Source organism: Furipterus horrens, unplaced genomic scaffold (genome assembly GCF_987537825.1).
Source record: "Furipterus horrens unplaced genomic scaffold, mFurHor1.1.pri manual_scaffold_7, whole genome shotgun sequence".
Classification (NCBI taxonomy): domain Eukaryota; kingdom Metazoa; phylum Chordata; class Mammalia; order Chiroptera; family Furipteridae; genus Furipterus; species Furipterus horrens.
The window spans coordinates 80,537,732-80,548,060 of NW_028327177.1; the positions used below are offsets into that span (position 1 = coordinate 80,537,732).

Sequence of the window (10,329 nt, forward strand, 5' to 3'; positions counted from 1 at the left end):
AATGACCTGTCTTGCCTCATGCTCAAGACTTCCCTAAAATCTCTCAAACAAACAGCATCTGGCCTCAGCATGGCCAATACCTCTTGCTAAGTGGCCCCAGGCCTGGCACTAGCAGTAGCTGGCCCTCATTCACAACTTGGCCTTGCCTGGGTACCTTCAAGCTTAACACAAGTAGCAACCATCTGAAGATCAGTTTGTAGCTCATGCTGGGTGGCCCCAGGCAGAACACAGGTGGTGGCTGACCTTGGTCTGTACTACCTAGGAGGCTCCAGGGCCAATGCACCCTGTAGACAGCTTCACACCATGTTGAAGCATCACTCAACCACCTCTACAAGTGACACATTCAAGGGGCAGACTCAGCAGGCACCATACCCTCACTGAAATAAGTCCTGCTCTATGGGCTGGGTTCCTGCATAGCAGATCCTCCATGGTGGTAACAGTCAGTCTTTGCAGCTGATTGACTGGGAGGGTAAATCCCTCCCATTGATGTGCCAACAGCAGTCAAGACTCAACTACAACAGGAGGATGTACGGGGGTGGGGGGTTTGGTGTACCTGGAGTACCCAGCTTGGGTGATCAGGAAGACTGTGCCACTAGGCCTTACAGGACACCTACTATCTATCACTCTACCAAGACCAAGAGATGTAGCAGCTCTCCCTAATAAACAGAAACAAATACAGAGAGGCTGCTAAAATGAGGAGACAAAGAAACATGACCTAAATGAAAGAATAGAAGAAAACTCCAGAAAAAAAGAACTAAACAGCATAGAGACGAGCAACCTACTAAATGCAGAGTTCAAAACACTGGTTATAAGAATGCTCAATGAGCTTTTGTATCGACAGCATTGACGTCAACATGGTGAACATTCCTAAAACCCACCGGACTTTCTGTAAGAAGTGTGGCAACCATCAACCCCACAAAGTAACACAGTACAAGAAAGGCAAGGATTCTCTGTATGTGCAGGGAAAGTGGCATTATGACAGGAAGAAGAGTGGCTATGGTGGGCAGACTAAGCCGATTCTCTGAAAAAAGGCTAAAACTAGAAAGAAAATTGTTTTGAGGCTTGAATGCGTTGACCCCAACTGCAGACCTAAGAGAATGCTGGCTATTAAGAGATGCAAGCATTTTGAACTGGGAGGAAATAAGAAGAGAAAGAGCCAAGTAATCCAGTTCTAAGCTTCATTTTTGGTTTATGTGACAATAAAATCTTGAAGATATGAAAAAAAAAGAAAGAATGCTCAATGAATTTAGTGAGAATTTCAACAGCATGAAAAAAGGACATGGAAACCATTAAAAAGAGCCAGTCAGAAATGTAGGATACACTAACTGAAATGAAGAATAATTTATAGGGAATCAATAGTACGGTTGATGAAGCCAAACCAAATAAGCAATTTGGAATATAAGGAAGCAAAAAACACCCTATCAGAACAGCAAAAAGAAAAAAGAATGAAAAGAAATGAGGATAGTGTGAGGAACCTATAAAACAACTTCAAATGTACCAACAGTCACATTATGGGGATGCTGGAAGGAGGAGAGTGAGAAACTGAAATACAATTCGAAAAAAAAAAAAAAATGACAGAAAACTTCAGTAACTTGGTGAAGAAAATAGACATACAAGTTCAGGAAGTGCAGAATCCCAAACAAGATGAACCCAAAGAGGCCCACACCAAGACACATCATGATTAAAATGCCTAAGGTTAAAGACAAAGAGAGAATTTTAAAAGCAGCAAGAAAAAAGTAGTTACTTACTACCTACAAGGGAGCTCCCATAAGACCATCAGCTGATTTTTCAACATAACTTTGCAGGCCAGAAGGGAATGGCAAGAATTATTCAGAGATGAAAAACAAGGACCTAACCAAGATCACTCTACTCAGCAAAGTTATCATTTAGAATAAAAAAAGACATATAAAGAGCTTCCTAGTCAAGGGAAAGCTAAAGGATTTCATCATAACCCAATCAGTATTCATGAAATGTAAAAGGGTCTTCTTTAAGAATAAAAAAGATTTAAAAATATGAACAATAAAATGGCAATAAATACATATCTACAGCCCTGGCTGGTGTGGCTCAGTGGATTGAGTGCCGGCCTGTAGACCAAAAGGTCACCGGTTCAATTCCCAGTCAAGGCGCATGCCTGGGTTGGACCAGGACCCTGGTTGGGGGCGTGCTAGAGGCAGCCAATCAATGTTTCTCTCTCACAGCAGTGTTTCTCTCCCTCTCTTTCTTCCTCCTTTCCCTGCCCTCTAAAAATAAATAAAATATTTTTTTAAAAAAAAGAATGGTGTTGCTGTGGCTACAACCATCTCCTCCCTCCCTCTCCCTTCTTTCAGTTAAAAAAGAAAAAACATATCTACCAACAATTGAATCTAAAAAACAAAATAATTAAACAGAACGGAAACAGACCCATAGGCAGAGAGAACATCTTGACAGCTGCCAGGTGGAAGAGGTGTTGGGAGAATGGGTGGAAAAAGTGATGGGATTAAGAAGTACAAATTGGGTCCTGGCTAGTGTGGCTCAGTTGGTGAGATTGTTGTCTTGCAAAGGGTTGTGGGTCCAATTCCCTGTTAGGGCACATGCTTAGTTTGTAGGTTCAGTTCCCATTCAGGGCATGTACTAGAGGCAGCCAAATAATGTTTCTCTGTCACATCAATGTTTCTCTCCCTCTCTCTCTTCCTCCCTTCTCCTCGCTGTAAAATCAATAAGCATATCTTTGGGTGAGGATTAAAAAAATAAAAATTGGTAGTTACAGAATAGTCATGGGGATGTAAAGTACAGCATAGGGAATATAGTCAATAATATTCTAATAAATAATATGGGGATGATCACTTAGTACGTTATACGTCTAATCACTGGTGTGTACATCTGAAACTAGTTGACTTTAATTGAAAAAAAAATTTAAATGGCCCTTTTCATGAAGGTGCACCTAAAGGGAAAAAGGAAGCCCCTCTCCTTCCCAATGCCCAAGCCAAAGAAAGCAATGGCTTTGAAGGCAAAGAAAAAAGTGCTGAAATGTGTCTACAGCCATAAAAGAAGGAAGATCCACACATCACTTATCTTCCAACTTTGGAAGACACCGTGGCTCTGAAGGCAGTCTAAATATCCTCAGAAGAGAACCTCCAGGAAAAACAAACTTGACCACTATGCCATCATCATGTTCCCCCTGACCACTGAGTCAGCCATAAAGAAAATAGAAGACAATAATACACTTGCATTCATTGTGGATGTCAACATCAACAAGCACCAGATCAAATAGGTTGTGAAAAAGCTCTATGACATTGATGTTGCCAAGGTCAACACCCTGATCGGTCCAATGGAGAAAAGAAGGCATATGTTCAACTGGCTCCTGACCATAATGCTTTGAATGTTGTCAACAAAATGGGGATCATCTAAAGTGAGTCCAGCTGACTAATTCTAAATATAAAAAGTTCACACTGTAAAAGTAAATAAATAAATAATGACTTAAATTGTTTTTTAAAGATCCCATTGGAATTTAATTTTATTCTGGCTGGAAATTGATAAGGTATTAAAATTTTATTAAACAGTATTTGAAACTGAGTGTTTGCTGTGTATCATATCATTTGTAGGGTTGTCTCCGAGTCTCTCAGATATTTAACACAGATGCACATTAAATAAAGTCTTACAAAAAAACCTTTGATACATTTTATTTTTCATATCTGGGTCAGTCTACAATTCCTAGGCCATGTCTGTGAAGTTGTGATGACATCACTATGCTAGAGATAAAGGCGGCAGTTTGGCTGAGAAATTAAAATGCAAGAAAGTCAGGAGCAGCATGTGCTGTGACCTCTTATTCTAAGACACACAGCCTCTTCACAAAGTACTGCTGCAACTGCCTTTATGATTCAGGAAGGAAACCAAAATGTTTTTTATTCATCTGTGAAATCACTTTGTATAATCTATTTCTAAATACATGGGAAATGAGAGAAAGAAAGTAACAGAATACATAAACACATGCTATCTTGATTCTAATGCCTATCTATAAAAACACGTGGTTGTAAGAATTGCTACTTAAAAATTTTTTAAATGTTTTTTATTGATTATGTTGTTACAACAGTTCCAATTTTCTCCCCCTTGCTCCCCTCCACCCAGCACCCCCCTCCCCCAGCAATCCCCCCCAAGTCCATACCCCTGGTTCGTAAAAATTAACTATCCCCCACCTCTCAAATATTAGGACCCTTTGTAATCTTGTAAAGGACAATGGGCGAAGGTCTCAAGCTCCTCTAGCTGCTTCAAGCTGGACATGGTCGTCGTCCTACCTACCCTTGGGTCCAGAAAACCCTAATAAGAGTGGGGGTGTGGAGGGGAGGGTGGCCTTCCCACATGGGGAAGGATCATGCAGACTCCAGGTCAGTTGGCTGTCTCCGGTCAACGGCGTGCTTGGTTTAACAGGCTGGTGTCCTTGTTGTGTTCTGGGGGCAACAGATTTGGCGAAAAGGGTTAAAAGACATCATTCAATCCATAACTACTAGATGACAAAAGGCAGGGATTAATTTTTCAATGTTCCATATTAGGGAAAAAAAAAAAAGGCTTCTTTGTAAGAAGGTGTGCTAGGCACATCTCACCTGTCCAAAACCCTTTTGCCCATTATACTTAGTTTGGGAAATGCTGAATCTGGTAATCACTCCCATTTTCATTCCCATTTTTTAGTCTTTTTGCTTGGTCATCTAAAGATGTTTTCCAGAGCTGAAAAGTCTTATAACCAAGGACAGAGAGAAGAAACCACTTCATCATAATGTGACTGGTAGGGAGCATGGGGGACACAAGAGGGCTGGCTGGGCTCCCACAGGTGTCAGCTGAAGATTTGGAGGGATATTTCAGTGGCCGGGGAGTTCCTCTGAGAAGTGTGGGGTCCAAAACCCCAAGATGGTCTCCCCAGCCTATAGCACCAGATCCAAAAAGGAACCTAGATAACATCCAGCTGTGAAAAGCAGCAGGGTTTCTGTCTGCCAGGGAGAGAGTGCTGGAGAGTCAGAGAGCTTCTTAAAGGGCCAATGCACAAAATTTCAGTGGCAGCCACTTACCCTGGGCTCCAGAAGAGGGAGAACAGAGTGGACCAGAGATGCCTGAGGAGTCTGGGGTTAGTGGCTCTGGGGAGAGAATTGAAGGCACAGCTGTTAAGAATCCCTGTGCTGAGCCATTCCCCATACTGCAGAAGCCTTCTTTCTAAGGCAAAGTACTCTCCTCCAAGTGGCATCAGCCTGAGGGGAAGTAAGAACTCCACCCACAGGAGTTACTCTGCCCCACCCTGTGGGTCTTAAGCCCAGCTGTTGATTACAGCTTGATTATTTTGCTCAGTGGATTGAGCGTCGGCCTGCGAGCTAAGTGTCGCTGGTTCGATCTTCCAGTCAGGGCACATCAGAGAAGGAAAACTCTGACTCCAAAACACCTCCGCTGCCTTGCGGCATACCTCTTCAGGGGAAAGGCTAAGGGAGTAAACCCCGACAGAAAATCCGGAGCCGGAGTCCCTAAGGCGGTTTGACGTTGTAGTCAACACCGGCAACTCCTGCGGCGCACCTGAAGCCAAGCTGTATTGACTCCGTCTTTCCCTTGGACCCTTCAGCTGCGAAGAGAGGGGGGGTCTGCTGCATGGGCAACAGCAGACCCTCCATATCACCCTGCCCAGGCTCTGTAGCTTCAGCTTCACTGGAGAGGACACTCCAGCGTCATCGTAAGATGTCGATTCAACACGGGAGGAGACAGATACCTTGTCACTCCTGAGTCGGACTGCACAGCCATTCTCGGCGGTGCAGATAGACTCTTAAGAAGCTACACCATCGTCTCTCGAGACGGACGGCTGCCGACGATGATTTTAATACCTGATCAGCTTAACAACTGATTAGTTTAACTACTAAGGCAGAAAATACAAAAAAGCAGCCAAAATGGAAAGACAAAGAAACAGATCCCAAATCAAAGGACAAGAGAATTCTCCAGTACTAGATGAAACAGAGGCAAGCAATTTATCAGATAGAGTTTAGAGTAATTATAAGGAAACTCAAAAGCATGAAAAAAGACATAGAAACCATAAAAAGGACCAGTCAGAAATAAAAAATGCAAATATCTGAAATAAGCATTACACTAGAAGAATGAACAGTAGGTTAGATGAAGCAGACATTAAATCAATGATCTGGAAGGCAAGGTAGAAAAAAACACCCAGGCAGAATTTTTAAAAATGAGGAGAACTTAAAAAACATTTGGACAACATGAAGCATAAAAACAACCTCATCATTCAAATGGATACCAGAAGGAGAAGAGAGCAAGCAAGACATCAAGACCTATTTGAAGAAATATGACTGAAAACTTCCCTAATCTGGTGAAGAAAAAAGACACACAAGCCCAGGAAGCTCAGAGAGTCCCAGACAAGTTGGACTCAAAGAGACCTACACCGAGACATATCATAATTGAAACAAGACTTAAAGATTAAAAGAGAATCCTAAAAGCTGCAAGAAAAAAGCAGGTAGTTACCTACAAGGGAACACCACTTAGACTGTCATCTGATTACTCACCAGAAATATTTCAGGTCAAAGGGAGTGATGAGAAATACTCAAGCTGATGAAAAGCAAGTAACTACAAGCAACGCTACTTTACACAGCAAGGCTATCATTTAAAATTGAAGGAGAAATAAGTACAGTAGCTTCCCAGACAAGAAAGAGCTAAAGGAATTTGTTAACACAAAACCAGTACTGCAACAAATGTTAAAAGGCTTGCTTTAAGAAAAAGAAGAGGGGGGTGGGAAACGGAGGAAAGTAGTCTAATAAAATGGCATTACATACATATTGTATCTGTTTATAATCACCTTAAAGGTAAATGGCTTAAATGCTCCAACAAAAAGACCTAGGGTAGCTGAATGGATGAGAAAACAAGACCCATATATAGGCTGCCTCCAAGAGACCCATCTCTGATTGAAAAATACACACAGGCTAAAAGTAAAGAGATGGAAAAAGATATTTCACGCAAATGGAAAAGAAAACAAAGCTGGGGTAGCAGTACTCATACCTGACAAAATACTTTAAAACCAAGGCTATAGTAAGAGACAAAGAAGGACACTACATAATGATAAAGGGAACAATCCAACAAGAGGATATAACTCTAGTAAACATGTATGCACCCAACATAGGAACACCAAAAATATGAGAAGCAAATCTTGATGGACATAAGGAGAGAGATCAACAGAAACACAGTCATAGTTGGGGATTTTAACACTCTATTGACGTCAATGGATAGGTTTTTCCGAACAGAAAATCAACAAAGAGTTGGCAGCCTTAAATGACACACTGGATCAAATGGATTTAATTGATATCTTCAGAGGATTTTACCCTAAAGCAGCAGGATATACATACTTTTCAAGTGCACATGGAATGTTTCTATGATAGACCACATGTTAGGACACAAAACAAGGTTCAATAAATTTAAGAAAATTGAAATCATATCAAGCATCTTCTCTGAGCGTTACTATGAAACTAGAAATTAGTAAGAGAAGATCACTGAAAAACCCGCAAAGACGTGGAAGCTAAATAACATGTTATTAAACAATAAATGGGTCAACAATGAGATCAAGGAAGAAATCAAAAGATACCTTGAAACAAATGAAAATGAGGACACAACAATCCAAAATCTGGGAAAGCAATCCTAAGAGGGAAATTCATAGCATTATAGGCCTTTGTCAAAAAAACAAGGAAAAGCTCAAATAAGCAATCTAACTTCGCACTTAAAGGAATTTGAAAAAGAACAAACAAAGCCCAAAGTGAGTGGAAGGAAGGAAATAATAAGGACCAGAGCAGAAATAAACAAAATAGTCCTGTCTGGTGTGGCTCGGTGGATTGAGTGCTGGCCTGTGAACCAAAGGGTCACCAGTTCAATTCCCAGTTAGGGCACCTGCCTGGGTTGCAGGCCAGGTCCCCAGTTGTGGGCATGCAAGAGATGACCACACATGAATGTTTCTCTCCTTCTTTTTCTCTCTCCTTTCCCCTTTCTCTAAAAATAAATGAATAAATAAAATCTTTTAAAAAATAAGAAATGAAATTGAGTAAAAAAAAAAACAGTACAAAAGATCAATGAATCCAAGAGCTTGTTTTTGAAAAGATAAACAAGATTGACAAACCTTTAACCACACTCATCAAGAAAAAAAGATAAAAGACCCAAATAAATAAAATCAGAAATGAAAGAGGAGAAATAACAACTGACACCAAATAAATATAAAGGATTGTAAGGAAATATTATGAACAACTATATGGCAACAAACTGGACAATCTGGAGAAAATGGATAAATCCCTAGAAACATACAATCTTCCAAAACTAAGTAAAAAAGAATCAGAGAATCTGAATAAACAGATTAAACCTAGTGAAATTGAAGCAGTAATCAACTCCTAACAAAGAAAAGACGTGGACTGGATGGCTTCACAGGGAAATTTTACCATACATTCTGAGGACTAACACCTCTGCTTCTCAAACTATTTCATTAAATTCAAGAGGTGGGAAGGCTCCCAAGCTCATTTTACGAGGCCAGCATTTTCTTAATTCCAAAACCAGATAAAGACACTGCAAAGAAAGAAAATTATAGGGCAATATCTCTGATGAACATATATGCTAAAATCTTCAACAAAATATTAGCAAACTGAGTACAGCAATGAATCAGAATGATCATACACCATGATCAAGTGGGATTTATTCTGGCAATGCAGGGTTCGTACAATATTTGCAAATCAATAAATATGATTCACCACATAAACAAAATGAAGTACAATAACCACATGGTCATATCAATAGATACAGAAAAAGCATTTGATAAACTCCAGCACCTATTTATGATGAAAACTCTCAGCAAAGTGGGAATAGAGGGAATATACCTAAACATAATAAAGACCATATGTGAGAAACCCACTGCCAGCATCATACTCAATGGGCAAAAACTACAAGCATTCCCCTTAAGATTGGGAACAAGATAGGAATGTCTGCTTTCATCTCTTTATTCAACATAGTACTGGAAGTCCTAGCCACAACAATCAGTCAAGAAGAAGAGATAAAATGCATCCAAATTGTAAATGAAGTAGTAAAACTGTCTTTATTCGCAGAACACTGTTCTGTACATAAAGAACCACCAAGAAACTACTAGAACTGAACAATGAATTCAGCAAAGTAGCAGGATACAAAATTAAATGCAGAAATCAGTTGTGTTTTTATATGCCAATAACAAACTAACAGAAAGGGAAATCAAGAAAACAATCCCATTCACAATTGCTTCAAAAAGAATAAAATACCTAGGAATAAACATAACCAAGGAAGTAAAAGATCTGTACTCAGAAAATTATAAGACACTGAAGAAAGAAACTAAAGAAGATACAGATAAGTGGAAGCACATACTGTGTTCATGGATAGGAAGAATTAACATCATTAAAATGTCCATACTACCCAAAGCAATCTATAGATTCAACACAATTCCTAACAAGATTCCAATGACATATTTCACAGAACTAGAACAAATTATTTCAAAATTTATATAGAACCACAAAAGGCCCTGCATAGCTACAGGAATCCTGAGGAAGAACAAAGTAGGAAGAATCACACTACCTATATCAAACTATACTATAAAGCCATAGTAATCAAAGCAGAATGGTATTGGCATAAAAACAGACCCATAGATCAATGGAACAGAATAGAAAACCATAAATAAAACTTTCTAATTAATACTTGACAGAGGAAACAAGCACATACAATGGGCTAAAGATAGTTTATTCAATAAATGGTTTTGAGAAAATTAGACAGATACATGCAGAAAAATGAAACTAGACCATCTTCTTACACCACACACAAGAGTAAATTCAAAATGGATCAAAGACTTAAAAATTAGACCCCAAACCACAAAAATCCTAGAAGAAAACATAGGCAGCAAAATCTTCAACATTACACATAGCAAGTTTTTATGGATATATCTCCCCAGGCAAGGGAAACAAAAGAAAAAAAAAAAATAAACAAATGGGACTACATCAAACTAAAAAGTTTTTGCACAGCAAAGGAAACCATCAACAAAATAAGAAGACAGCCCACAGAATGGGAGAACATATTTGCCGATACATCTTATAAGGGGTTAATATCCAAAATTTACAAAGTACTTAAAACACTCAACACCAAAAATAAGAAAGAATCCAATTAGAAAATGGGCAAAGGACCTGAATAGACACTTCTCCAAAGAGCACATACAGATGGCCAATAGACATATAAAAAGATGCTCAACATCACTAATCATCAGAGAAATGCAAATTAAAACCACAATATGATACCATCCCACACTTGTCAGAATGGCTATCATCAACAAATCAA

The 10,329-nt window shown here is 39.5% G+C and overlaps 1 pseudogene; it reads left to right on the plus strand.

Moving 5' to 3' along the window:
- Nucleotides 1-854: 854 nt before the first annotated feature.
- LOC150004696 (large ribosomal subunit protein eL42-like) lies at nt 855-1,175 on the plus strand (annotated as a pseudogene).
- The last annotated feature ends 9,154 nt before the right edge of the window (nt 1,176-10,329 follow it).